The 12,473-nt window shown below is 42.1% G+C and overlaps 1 long non-coding RNA gene across 1 annotated transcript in view; it reads right to left on the reverse strand.

Annotated features, from left to right (window-relative positions):
- Window positions 1-12,267, reverse strand: part of LOC106150286 — a 58,518-nt gene extending 46,251 nt beyond the window's left edge. The window contains exons 1-2 of the long non-coding RNA XR_001237007.1: window positions 12,176-12,267; window positions 11,885-12,002 (exon numbers count right to left, since the gene is read on the reverse strand). This is a non-coding gene — a long non-coding RNA (uncharacterized LOC106150286). The remainder of the gene's footprint in view (window positions 1-11,884; window positions 12,003-12,175) is intronic.
- Window positions 12,268-12,473: the final 206 nt, after the last annotated feature.

Genomic DNA, 12,473 nt, shown 5'->3' on the forward strand with positions numbered 1-12,473 from the left:
CAGATTTCACCTCCCTAACGACTTAATTGGCATCACCCCTGGGGTGAAATGTCCTAACACCCTACAACCTTTTATGACAGGAAGTGAAAATTCCATATCCAATTGGAGCTACAGGGATAATTTAGGGAGGCAGAACGCAATTATCCAATTAGGAATTTAGCCAGAACAGAAAGGTTAATCCCCCTTAGTCCTTTCAAAAGAGCCCATGGGATCTTTAATGACGACGAGGGGTCAGGACCTGTGTTTTACAACTCAGTCCAAAAAATTATTCAGAACTCTGTCTCACTTTCTGAAAAACAGGGTGGCTGAATATCCACCAAACTTCTACTGAGAAATCTTCCCTCTCAGTGCTTAGCAGAATTTGGATCTTTCCCTTATTCCCCACTCTAGGTTATGCAAGTACAAGGTGAGAATTGTTTCAGCTCCAACATGCAGTTGAGTGTTTGGCTCAGGGTGATTTCGTGGCCCTCAGGACAGAATGGCCTGGGGTTGGATGCTGACTCAGAGGTTTGGAATGCACCGTTGACGGCTGGCTGGGGTCCAGCTTGTGGCTTGGAATCTGCCAACTTGGCAGGCTGGGGAATGTGCCGTGGCAATTTTTCAAAATGCAAAGAATCAGTCCAAGGAGAGATTGTTTCTACATTTTAACTACCAGGACAAGTGACAGGATCCTCGCTAACAAACAAGCTGCTCTAAGAAGAGCTGTGCTCAAAGGAGAGCCGAGGGCACATTGGCTGGACCCTCTTGTATGCGTAATCTACCTTTTGGGCATTCACGCCATGCCTCTGACCAAAGGAAATATGAATTACAAATCTCAGGCTTGGAGGCACCAAACGCAGAGCTGCCGCATGGAAGAACAAATAGCACTTTGCACTCTTCCCGTCAGGCGCGGAGTTGTGTCACAGGTATTTAGAGGGGGAATAATTTCTCTTTGGATGCCAGCCAATGCAGGATTATTAAGCAGGGCTTTTGGAATGCTCAAATCTAACATGTCCAGAGCGAGAGAAGGGGATTAAAAAAGGTTTCAGCCAGTAAACAGACATAGCTTTACCATCTGACCCTTTCTAAGTCCTCAACCTTTAATGATGTTGATAAATTCTAATCAACACCATTTTGATACAACTGGTACAGGTATGTCTCTGAACAGGATGTAATTTTCTAAAATTTCCAATCTGTTCTAAAGCCTTATATAATAATTTTTGTATGAGACTTAAATTATCTGCAAAAAATTAATAATAATAGATGATGTATCCAAGCAGACGTTAGAGGATTAGGCTAACTTAGGGGAATTGACAGAAATTAATATAATCCTTTCAATAAATAATGTGATTAAATTACAACTTGCTACTTAATATTATATTATAACTGATACTGAATTAGCAAAGACATCAAATCTAGTCTTCATCAGAACATTTAAATTGTAAAAATATAAAAGAAATACATCTTATATCACCTTATGGTAGTTGATCATTGCTTATTATAAATTTTTCAGTAAAACAAACATTTTGTTTATGAGAATTTGAAAACACCTAAACTCTCCTCTAGGAAACAAGCAAGGAAACAGAAAGATTCTGCATGCCTGGGAAAGCAAATTTCTGCTCTCAATACCATGTTATCTCTTGCATGGTTAAATTCCTACTGGAAACAAAATCATGAAAACATTAGTGATACACACCTAATCCACTCGCGTCTCCTTAAACTTTCCTCAGAGCACTTTTGCTTCCTTATGTAATATTTACCTTTACAAAGCCCACCTGAAGAGATAAAAGTTTAAAATTCATGAAGATGCGGCACTCGGTTGCTGCAGTCCCTGCTTCTGCAGGCAGATATCAAAAAGAAAGAAGCAGTTAGATATACTGCCTTCAGGAAAATGACCTCTACGTCACCTTATGATTTCAGAACAAATGTTCAGTATTTTTAAAATTTCCTTGAAGGAGAGGACAGAAACAGTAGTTTGCAATGGGAAGGGAGTCCAGAATATGTTTTGAAATGTAGATTGTATTATTACTCACGTGATGAGGCCAACAGATCAAGGGTGAATGTCATGGAGAATAGAATGTGCTATTCACAGGTCCCCAGAGCAGAAGGCCAGTGTGGGCCACAGAAGACCCAGGGACTTCCATGAGACAGACGGAGTAAAGGAATACATGGCATGGCTCCTCAAGTTCTCAGTGAAAAGGACTGCATGGTTGGAAAGCAGGCTGAAGACCTCATAGTTTAAATACTTCAGCCCTGGGGAAACTGGAGTGGCTCTAGTTGTCTGATATCTGTCCCTCGGATGTTAGGACAGGGGGTGAGTGCTCTAAATCAGGCTGTTCATTACCTGATTTGTTTTGAAAGGGACACTTTCATTCACCACCTCTAGGAGTTCAGGAGCCCTCCTGGTGGGGAGGGAGGAGAATCAGCAAGGGCCCAGATACCAAAGCATCAGAAATGCAGATAGGTCCAGAAGGAGGATGAACTCATGGTGTTTTCCATTTTGGTTTGAGTCAATAGGACAATCAGAAAGATGCCCAAAAGAAGCCCCCATCTTCTCTAACATATGTCCACTTTCTGTCAATTTTGCCATAGCCATAAGCGATTGCTCAGCCTCTGTTTGCATAATGAACTTACCTCTTCCTGGGTGGATTCCCTTTCCTATATGAAAAGCTATCATTTCTTTTGATAATGGACAGATCTCAAAATCAAGTCCCCTGCTCTGCCCACTTTCGGTTGGGTATCATGATAATTCACCTCTCCGAGCTTCTCTTTCCTCATTTTTTAAAAAAGATACTTTATCTCTTAATTTGAAAATTAAATGCAAAAAGAAATTGAAAATGCCTGTATCATGCCCAAAGCTTTAAAAAACTGCTCAGTCACTGGAAACTTTTGCATTAATTGAGACTTACAAGTTGATGAATTGGAGCCAGCAACATACTGACTGGCTCGTAAGGATACAGCGCTTATTCCTGTCCATGCCTTGTATTTGTCCAGAGTTACACTAACGCACCTGAGAGGATTGCCAGGGGCAAGGGCCCTCTTTATAAGAAGCACAGCTGAATGACTAGAGTGCCCTGCTGGGGCATCACATGATGCACTCAGAAAATGCACTGAGAGTGCAGAACCTGAGCCCCTCTACCTACCCTGTCCTAGAGGAGGACGCCAACTTGCCCGGAGCCATGTGGCAGCAAGACCAGGTGAACTGTGAAGCAGAGTAAGTATGGATTTCCTGACTGTCCAATGGGACCAGCAGTAGCTGCCTCACAGTGAGGGAGTGCTCAGCACTGTGGACGGCAGGTAGTAAGTGTTTCTGTGCAGAGTTCTGTGGTTATCAAGTCATTTCTAGCACCTGCGGAGAGATACAGGTTACACACAAATGACTACTTCTATGGGGAGGGGCTACAGAGACAATATTCGGTGAATTTTGCCCTTGGCAAGGCATCACGGCCCTGCTTCCCCCCAGCGATCCATAGCTGAGGGCAGGACTCACTGTGCTGAGACCTTTAGACAAACACAAATTCTCTGTGTGTTCCGTGATTCTTTCCCCTAGTGTGGATGGTCCTTTTCCCATTCCTAACTGAAAGTTCATTTTTGTACGGTCATTTTTTCCATGTCTCAAGTGCATTTTGGACTTGTTTCTGCTTTGCAGGTAATTAGACACCCAATAGACTTTCTTCTCTGTGATCATAGAATAAGCCCACATTTGCCATGTTTGTCACAAACATCCATGTCCACAGAGATGCCCAAGTCTGAGCCCATGAGTTTAGATGCCTCTCTGGAGATTCCTAACTGTCCATGCCTGCAGAAGCAGCACATACGTCGCCTAGTTCAAGGCGAAAACATTGTTGCTTCATTGTATGTACGCATCAAATTAAATAGTTCTCCAATGAATGTGTGAAATTCTTTTGATAGAATTATGTTTTAAAATGTACTTAAACATAACAATTAATGTAAGTTATTTAAAATATATGCTTAAAAGAATAATTTTATTTAAAAGAGAACATGTAAGAGATTGCCCTTTTTACTTTATTTAAGGAGTGGAAGTTTCTCATAAGGAAATGCAATTACGGCTTTCAGAATTAGGGGAGGGGAGATATTGTTGGGTGTTGTTTCATACACAGTTACAAAAGTCAGTTTCTTAATTAGTTTTCTCTGTAGCCTGTCCTCTCCCAGGAGGCTGAGGGCACATATCTGACGGCAGGACCCCACCCCAGGTCACATGGAGGTTCCTGCTGTGTAAAACTCTGTTCTCTCATGGAAGCAGAACTCCTCCATGAAACTGTATCCCCCTGATTTCTGAGAACACCACCTCCAGAAAAAAAAACTCTCCCTAAGTCTAAAACTCTCCAATGCCACAAAAGAAGATCTTCTAATTCTGAGATAATTAGTTGATTTTTCTGGCGTGCAAGGCTTGGCTCTAAGAACAGACCACAGACATCCAGCTTCGTACACATGAGCACAAGATCAGTAGACACTCTGTGGATTGTGTCATCCCTAGAGTTTTTTTTTTATTTTTCTGGAGCTAATAGTAATGATTTTAAGATAGGTTTTCTCAACCAAAGTGTGAAGAATAGCCTAATAAGTAGGGTATCTGATAACTTCGGAAATTCTTATGCCTGTACAGACTTTTTCATTTTTCTAAAATTTTGTTGACTGTAGATTTTACCCATAAGAGGTTTTCCAACATAACATGTCCAGCTTGCAGACAGGACATTTCACGTTAGACACAATGAGTGCCAGGAGCTCTTTTCCCCTGCAAGAGGACTCCAACCTTCAGGATCCTAGACACCATGGATTCCTGGCAGCGACCCTCTCTCCCCTGTCTGCTTCCATTTCTTACCAATGGTTTCACACTGGGACATTTTCTTTCTTTCTGAAGATTACTGGCAGTGAGGTTATGCACATGATAAACTGTTTCTGTTTTAGTGTATCTGAAAATATATTTGTTTTGTTTGCTTTGCTTATTCCATTTTTTAAATATATTCTACCTTGGAGTCTATCTCCTTCAGTATAAAGAGGTAGCCTTCTGTCAGGATTGAAGTTAGTGTCCCTCTTGATGGTCCACTGATGGCAAACTCTCTGGTTTCTCTTGTTGCCTTTAAATTTTTTTCATTGTTTTCAATTTCATCGTTACTAGTTCTACACGTCTCCTTGAGGGTCTTTGCATTGGTCTTGCTTTCTTAATGCTTTAGGGATCTGAAGTCTGAGGATTTTGCCATTTCTAGAAATATTTCAAACAGTCTTCCTGCTTCATCCTCATTTCTTTCTGGAATCCCAACGATGCATATATAAAATTGGCTGACCATCCTTCAGGACGTCTATTTTGCACTTTAAAGAATTTCTTCTTTTTTTTTTTCTGATTCATCTGCTAACTAGTTCTTGTTTACTTGCTATTCCACCTGGACGGTGAATTTGAAATTTTACTTTTATAATTTTTAGTTCTAGAATTTTACTTTTCTTCTTTTTATAATTTATACTCTGACAAAACTTTTGAGGCTTTTATTTCACATATTAGTTTCGGTCATTTTACGATCTCCAAACCTGTGTCATATTTCTGATCACAGTGTCTGTCTCACTGATTTGTTATTTCCCTGTGCATTAACTCAAGTCTTCTCTTACGCACAGTGACTTTCTTTTACACGGGTTGGGCATTAAAATAAGATCATGTGTAGCGCTAAGTCAGAGCACTGGGTGGTCATCCCTTCATCCAGATCTGCTTAACTTTTGCTGAGGAGATGTATCAAGTTGGGAACCACGGCAGTTGCAGCCATTTTAGTCCACTTAGAGAGGGAGGTGATTGGCAGTCAGACTTCCCTGGGTGGGTGATGGCCGGGTCTCCTGCTGGGTTAACCATAGTTCTAGGAAGAAGTTATGTGGAGCTGCTCTGACCCTGGCCCCATTGGCCTTGCACCCTTGCGTGCAGCCCAGCACTCCAGGCCTCTCCCTCAGCTCTGCTTGTTTGTGTAGAAACAGCTTAACCTTTACCCCCACCTTACAGGTCAGCAGTCCTCTCAAGCTGAGCGCATCCTCTCTTGGCCCCCCTGGTTATTTGGAGCTGGACTCTCCACCTCCTTGCTATGATGTTTTCCTTTGTTTTTAAATCTATTTGTAACAATTGTTGAACTTTTCAGCTCGCTCTTAGCATCAGCTGTGGTTTGTGTCTATTTGGTCTACCGCTAGCTAAGCTGAATTCAGGAGCTCATATTTTAGGTTCTCATCTCTGAACAAATGTTCCCAGCCTACCTGGATTTCACATGTCTCCCATCTGGCAGCTATTTGCCTCTTTCTGTGCCTAGGTGACCTAGGCACACAACAGGACCCCTTCACATTAATTTTGAATAAGGAATAGAATAGAATAGAATAGAATAGAATAGAATAGAATAGAATAGAATAGAATAGAATAGAACAGAACAGAATAGAATGAAGAGAGCATCAGCAGATATTTACACATAGAAATACCTTATCAAATGGATTCGATTTGGGGTAGAACTGAGATATCACAGCAATATAAGGAAACTAAATGGAAATATTACAGGCTATCTTTCCCTAGAAGGCTTGCATCCTCACTTAAACCATTATATTCTCTCCTACCCACTTCTCCTCATTGTCTTTACTCTCTGTCCCTATCCTTTCACCTCTTTACTCCCTCTTCACCTCTCTCTCCTGTGTCTTCACTCTGCCCAAGGTCTTTTTTATTATAATTCGCTGTGTACTGCAGTGGCTAACTTTTCTGCATGCTGCTCCATTGTATTAATATTTGCCTATGAAACCATATTCCACCTTATAAATTCCATACTCATTTTTTCCTTTTGTGAAAGGATTCTGTTGTAAACTATGAAATTCTGAATCACTGTTCCTGCTTTTATTTTTGTGAAAAAACCAAAACATCAAACATAAATATTTATACATTCACTTGTCCGTCCTTAATCACAATAAAATCCCCTTCTTGGTGTAAAGGAAAAGCATTTGTTATTTTTTTAAAAAGGTTGTATCAATTTGGAATAGGGAGGTGTTCATGGGAAAACTAACCCTTCATCTTTGCCATTAATTTCTGTTTAGAAGTGTGGTGTGTGTGAGAAGCAGGGAGGTGATCTACAGCTGAACTGCCAAAAGAAAGAAGGGGTACTTCTGGCTTTCAGGAGGGGTGAGGGCCTCTGAACCATCACATGATGAAATTGAAGGGGGACAGCAATAAGACTCTGAACAATTTCCTCTAAATATTCATAAATTGTCAAATGGCTAATTTTCAGTCATATTTTGTGATTGGTTTCTTGCCCCACTGTAGTTCCTGCTGAGTCACTATGGCACCCAGCCAATATGGCGCTGGAGGTCATGTGGTATGGTGCTGAGTCACTATGGCACCCAGCCAATATGGCGCTGGCCACTAGAGGCCATATGCTAAGCCTCACCCTTCTTCTGCTGAGTCAAATTACGACTTCCTACTTCCCTTTTTGTAATGTCCTGTTCCCTTTTCCCACACTCCTACCCAATCCTGGTCTGCCATGTCAGGCAGCCCACCTTCTAAATCCTGCCTCTGCCTGGGGCAATTTAACCTTGGACCCCACGAAAGATGCTTAGAAGTTCCGTGCCTGTCTCTCTCTTTCCTTGTGGTCTTCTCCATCCCCACAATAAAGGCATTTTATTCTGCTTTACTTCTCTCTGCACTGGAAAAACCTATCATTTTGAAGATAAAATCCTAGACATGGAAAATCCATGATATCTTCATAAAGCAAACTAATAAGCTTTATTGAATTCTTATTGAATTCTCATTCAATAAAGCCTTTCTGCTCTATCTTTTCCATAATTACCATATTTAATCTTCACTGCAATCTTCCTAACACCACATCAGCATACAGGAATAAAAAAATGTGCTTGGACAGAGTTAAGAAAGTACCTTCAGCAAAGTCCCAAACTGGATGAAGAAATAATATGGTGACAACTGGTTTTCAGGATTAATGCCAAGTAAAGCACTTGACGCTTGTGATTCCCTTTCTCTCTAGGTCTTACTGGCTGTCTTTCCTTCCTGCTCCATAAGACTGACTTCCTGCAGTGTTTGAAAGCTAGATTCCATCTATGTCCAGCCAATCAGAAGTGGGAGAAAAGACTTTCTTTCTTTTCTCTTTATCTTTCTCTGCTTTTTGTGGCTTCACTGGAATGATTCCATGCCATGCTAGCCCAGGCTTTAGTCAGGCCTCCTTCTCTGCCCCCGGGCTGGTGCCAGAGGTGGTGGGAAGCTGTTCCTCTATGATTCCAGGGTGGCCCTCATGGCTCCTGTTCCATTGTCCCACACCTGTTTTGAGTGGTCAAATGTCAACCATGAGATCCAACAGATCTGTTCCAGTATCATATCTTGTGACTGATTTCAGTGGCACCAGCAGGGCCCTGGTTTCTGGACTTCACCTGCTCAGTACTCTGGACTTTGCTCCAGACATCCTACTGCTACTTACCTCTGAGTCACCACAACTTCCCTCCCCCCACTTCCAACAATGGGTGCCTAGTATGGTTTCTATTTTCTTGAAAGAATGTGAATAATGCACTTGGCAGTGTTCTACAAAGCAAGGACTTATGAGCCTCAACAGGGAGACTTATTCTTTAGCATTCTGCTCCTGGCTTCTACTGCTTTATTTGCACAACACTACTGCCTTTGCTTTCCTGACTAAAGGTAAGGAGTGGAAATCACCCGTGCCCAGGAAAGTAATATGTAACACAGATTTACAGAGGAGTGGCTTGGGGATTCCTAAACCTCTCCACAAATATTATTTTGTCTCCTGACCAGCACAGTGCTTTCAGCTTCATGCTATGTTAACATAAAAACCGAGGCCAATAGGAATGAAGGGACCCAGCACAGCCTCCACGCAAACGACCTACTTATTCACACAACCTGAATGAAGCCCAAGCAGCTTGCCTGTCCTCTGGATCCTTTCTCCCAAGGACTTCATAAAGTTTATAAAATGCATCTATATCACAAGTCATAAAATAGGAATTTTACAGGGCAGATTGTCTGCTCAAAGAGATCTATACTCAAGTTCCTACAACTTTTGATTATGTACCCTACATGACAAAAAATATTTTGCAGATATAATTAACACTAAAGAATTTGAAATGGAAATCATCTTGGATTAATCAAAGGGCTCAATCTAATCAAATGAGCTCTCTATTTCATTTTCTTTAGTTTTTAAATTTTTTGGTGGACATGTGTCACTTGTAGATGTTACTGGGTGAACTGCGGCACCTCGGCACAGGCACACAGCAAGCACTGATCAAATGATCAGCTGGGGACAATTAGCATCTGCCTCTTCTTTTCCTTCTTTGTGTTTGCATTCTAGGAACTTCTTTCTTCTAACTCTTTATAAATTATCTAACATGTGACTATAAACTATCATCACCCAACTGTGCTGCGAGACGCCGGCACTTATTTCTTCTAAGTGTGTCTGGTACCTGTTTTCAAGCTTCACAGGAGCTCTTAAAAGCAGGAGATAAGAGGCACAGAGGGAAATTCGGAGAGATTCTTCAAGCACAAGAAAGACTCCACATACCTTTTGTGATTTGCTAATGAGAAGGAAAACATGATAAGCACTGCCGATAACTCCACGGGGCTGAGAGAGACCTTCAGCTGTCAGCCGACAGAAAATGATGCTGCCAGCACCTGAGTGAGTTTTCAGAAAGCAACATGGTCCTGTCAACCCTATGACCCTGGCCTTGTGGACCCTAAACAGAGGACCAGCTGGGCCCAGCTGTGCTGGACTTCTGACCTCTAGCAATGTAGGGTGTTGTGTTAAGCTATGTTTGAGACAATTTGTCATAGTAGCAATAACCAAACTAAAAGAATGAACATAAATGCACCTCCCAATTTACAACCCAATACAAAACCTCTATTAAAGCAAGTTATCATCTTAATTTTTTCTCATTTGTCACTATTATTATGATAAAATCCCCCCACACTCTTACGTATTAGTTAGCAGAAGCCACCATAGCAAAAATGCTACCACCTGGATGCCTTCAACAACAGAAATTTATTTTGTCAAAGTTTCCCAGGTTGCAAGTCCAAGATGAAGGTGTTGGCAGGATTGTTTTCCCTGAGGTCTCTCTGTGTGGCTTGCAGATGCCCAGCTTCCCATGGTACCCTCACATGAACTTTACTCTGCAAGGACAGCCCTGGTGTCATTTCCTTTTCTTACCAGGACACCTGTGGGTCACATTAGGGACCCACTCTTGTGACTTCATTTCACCTTTGTGAAAATTTCCATAGCAACAGAGATACAAATTTTAAGCAGGAAGATATCCCAGCTGTTTTCTGCTGCTCATAACTGGTAAAGAACAAGGGTTTCTTTGGCTGACAGCCTAGAGGCTGGGAAGTCTAAGAGTGTGGTGCCAGTATTCTGAGAGAGCCTTTGTGCTCTGTGTGTCAGCCTGTGACCGGGCTACACGAGGGACAAGAGCAAGGCAGCAAGAGCAGAACTCACTTCTGTGACCAGTCCACTCCCAGGTTAACTACTCCACTGCACCAGTGACATAATCTGGTCTTGAGGACAGAGAGCTTGTGACCCCATTGGCTCTCACAGGGCCTCACGCCACAACACAGTTGCCCTGTGTTGGAATGAAGTTTCCAACACACACTCCAGGCACAGGGTGCAGGATTTGGTCCACAGCACTCTTTTCCCGCCCTGCCCCTCCAGCTCAGCCTCTGCTCCCGCACTTCGTGGAAGTGGGTTTGGCCCAGACCCTCACGGACAGGTTCAAAGAACCTTTCTCCATTCCACCCTAGGGCCCAAAGAACCCTGAAGATCTTGGGATTTTTAAGTTCTAAAACCTCAGTCACATGCCTTTCCCATTTGGCCTTTCTACCCAATACAAATGACATTAAATAATGAGAATCTTATTTATTTCTAGCAAAGCTTCTGTTTGAATAAACAATTCCATACTGAGCAAGGATTTCCAGTTTACTGCTTCTCCACCCTTTATATATTACTTTACATTATAAACATCTAAAACAAATTTTGAGGCAGGATAATAATGGTTATTTCTTATACAATTTTATCTGAAAAAGATTGATCTGAATGGACTAACTGACAATGTCAATTCGATTACGAATATATTTATGTTATGTAAGGCATACAAAACCCTGCAAAGCAGTTTGGGCAATATCTAAAAGTTGTTGAAATCTGAATATGGTAACATGACAACTCAAGGGAGCAGCAAGCACAGAGAGTATACGCTGAAAATCTGAGACCCAGTGCATGCTGGGATGGGGTACTACGCCACACTGTGTCCACCAGCGTGGCTTGGGGGCCCCTCGAGGGATTGCTGGAGCACACTTGTAGCTGTGTCGGTTGAGTCCTGGAAGTACGGGCTCAGGTACCACCTCTGGCCCCTGGCCCCTTCCTTTCCAGCTCTGTTCCTTCTACTCTTCCTTCCCACTTGCACGTATCCCAGAGACAGGCAGGCTGTACCTCAGAGAGGGACAGGAAAGCTGACTAATGCCCTCTGTCAGTGCATTTACTTCGCAGGGTGAAAACTCATAATATATTCCATAATGACCACCCAGAACATTAGTAAGAGAATTATGAATTAATGAATGTGCATCAAATTATAAGCTGGAAACGATTAACACAAACAGAATGAGTTCGATGAGTTTGGCCTTCGCCTTGTGGCAAGTTTATCTCTGCCTTGAACATTCCTTCCCATGATACAAGGCAGAAGAGAAATCACAACGTTATTTTCAGACCTTAAACCTGCAAAACCTACCTGAATGACTGTTGATGTTGTTGTTGTTAATTTTGAAAATTATACTTGAAAAGCCCAACTTTAGTTACTGAGAAGGTTTACTTTTATGCCCATCTCATTACTTTCTAATGAACACTAACAGCCCCTTCATTATAATAAAATAGTAATATTTATGAGGTACCTGCTCCTCAGGTGGTCTCTCATCCTGTCCTGAGGCGTGTGTGTCCTTGCTCAGCTGACAAACAGTTGTACAGGTGACAGATGACCTTCTGGGGCTCCTGACCATTTCAAGGGAGCACCTGGCGGACCAGGAATCAAAGTCATACTTGTGTCCGGACGTCTTTCCTCCCCTCCCCTCCACCCTGTGCTCAGGGCGTCATGGCTTTTTTATCAGTGTAGATTTTCTGGGGGAGGCAGTTCTAGGGGCTGGAGAGGAAAATGAACTTATTGAAATTGTTTCCTTTAAAAATACCTAACTGCTCCTGAGACAGAGATTGTACTTTGGTGGTAAAAACAAGGGTGCAGGCTGTTACCAAACTCTGCAGTCCTCAAGGGAAACCTGGGGTCAAAGGTCAGCATTTCTACAGTTGCTGCCATAGTAACAAGATAAACAAATAGGGGAAATTCAGCTTCCTTTCATCTGAATACGCAGTAGAAAAGAATGCCAAAAATCAGCACTTAAAGACCTTACGTATTTTTACGAAGAAGGATCCATGCAATCAGTTTACCTATGAAAAAAGAAAAAAGTAAATTAAATCTAGGGAAAAATA

Source organism: Chinchilla lanigera, unplaced genomic scaffold (assembly GCF_000276665.1).
Source record: "Chinchilla lanigera isolate Chin_1 unplaced genomic scaffold, ChiLan1.0 scaffold00069, whole genome shotgun sequence".
NCBI classification, from domain to species: domain Eukaryota; kingdom Metazoa; phylum Chordata; class Mammalia; order Rodentia; family Chinchillidae; genus Chinchilla; species Chinchilla lanigera.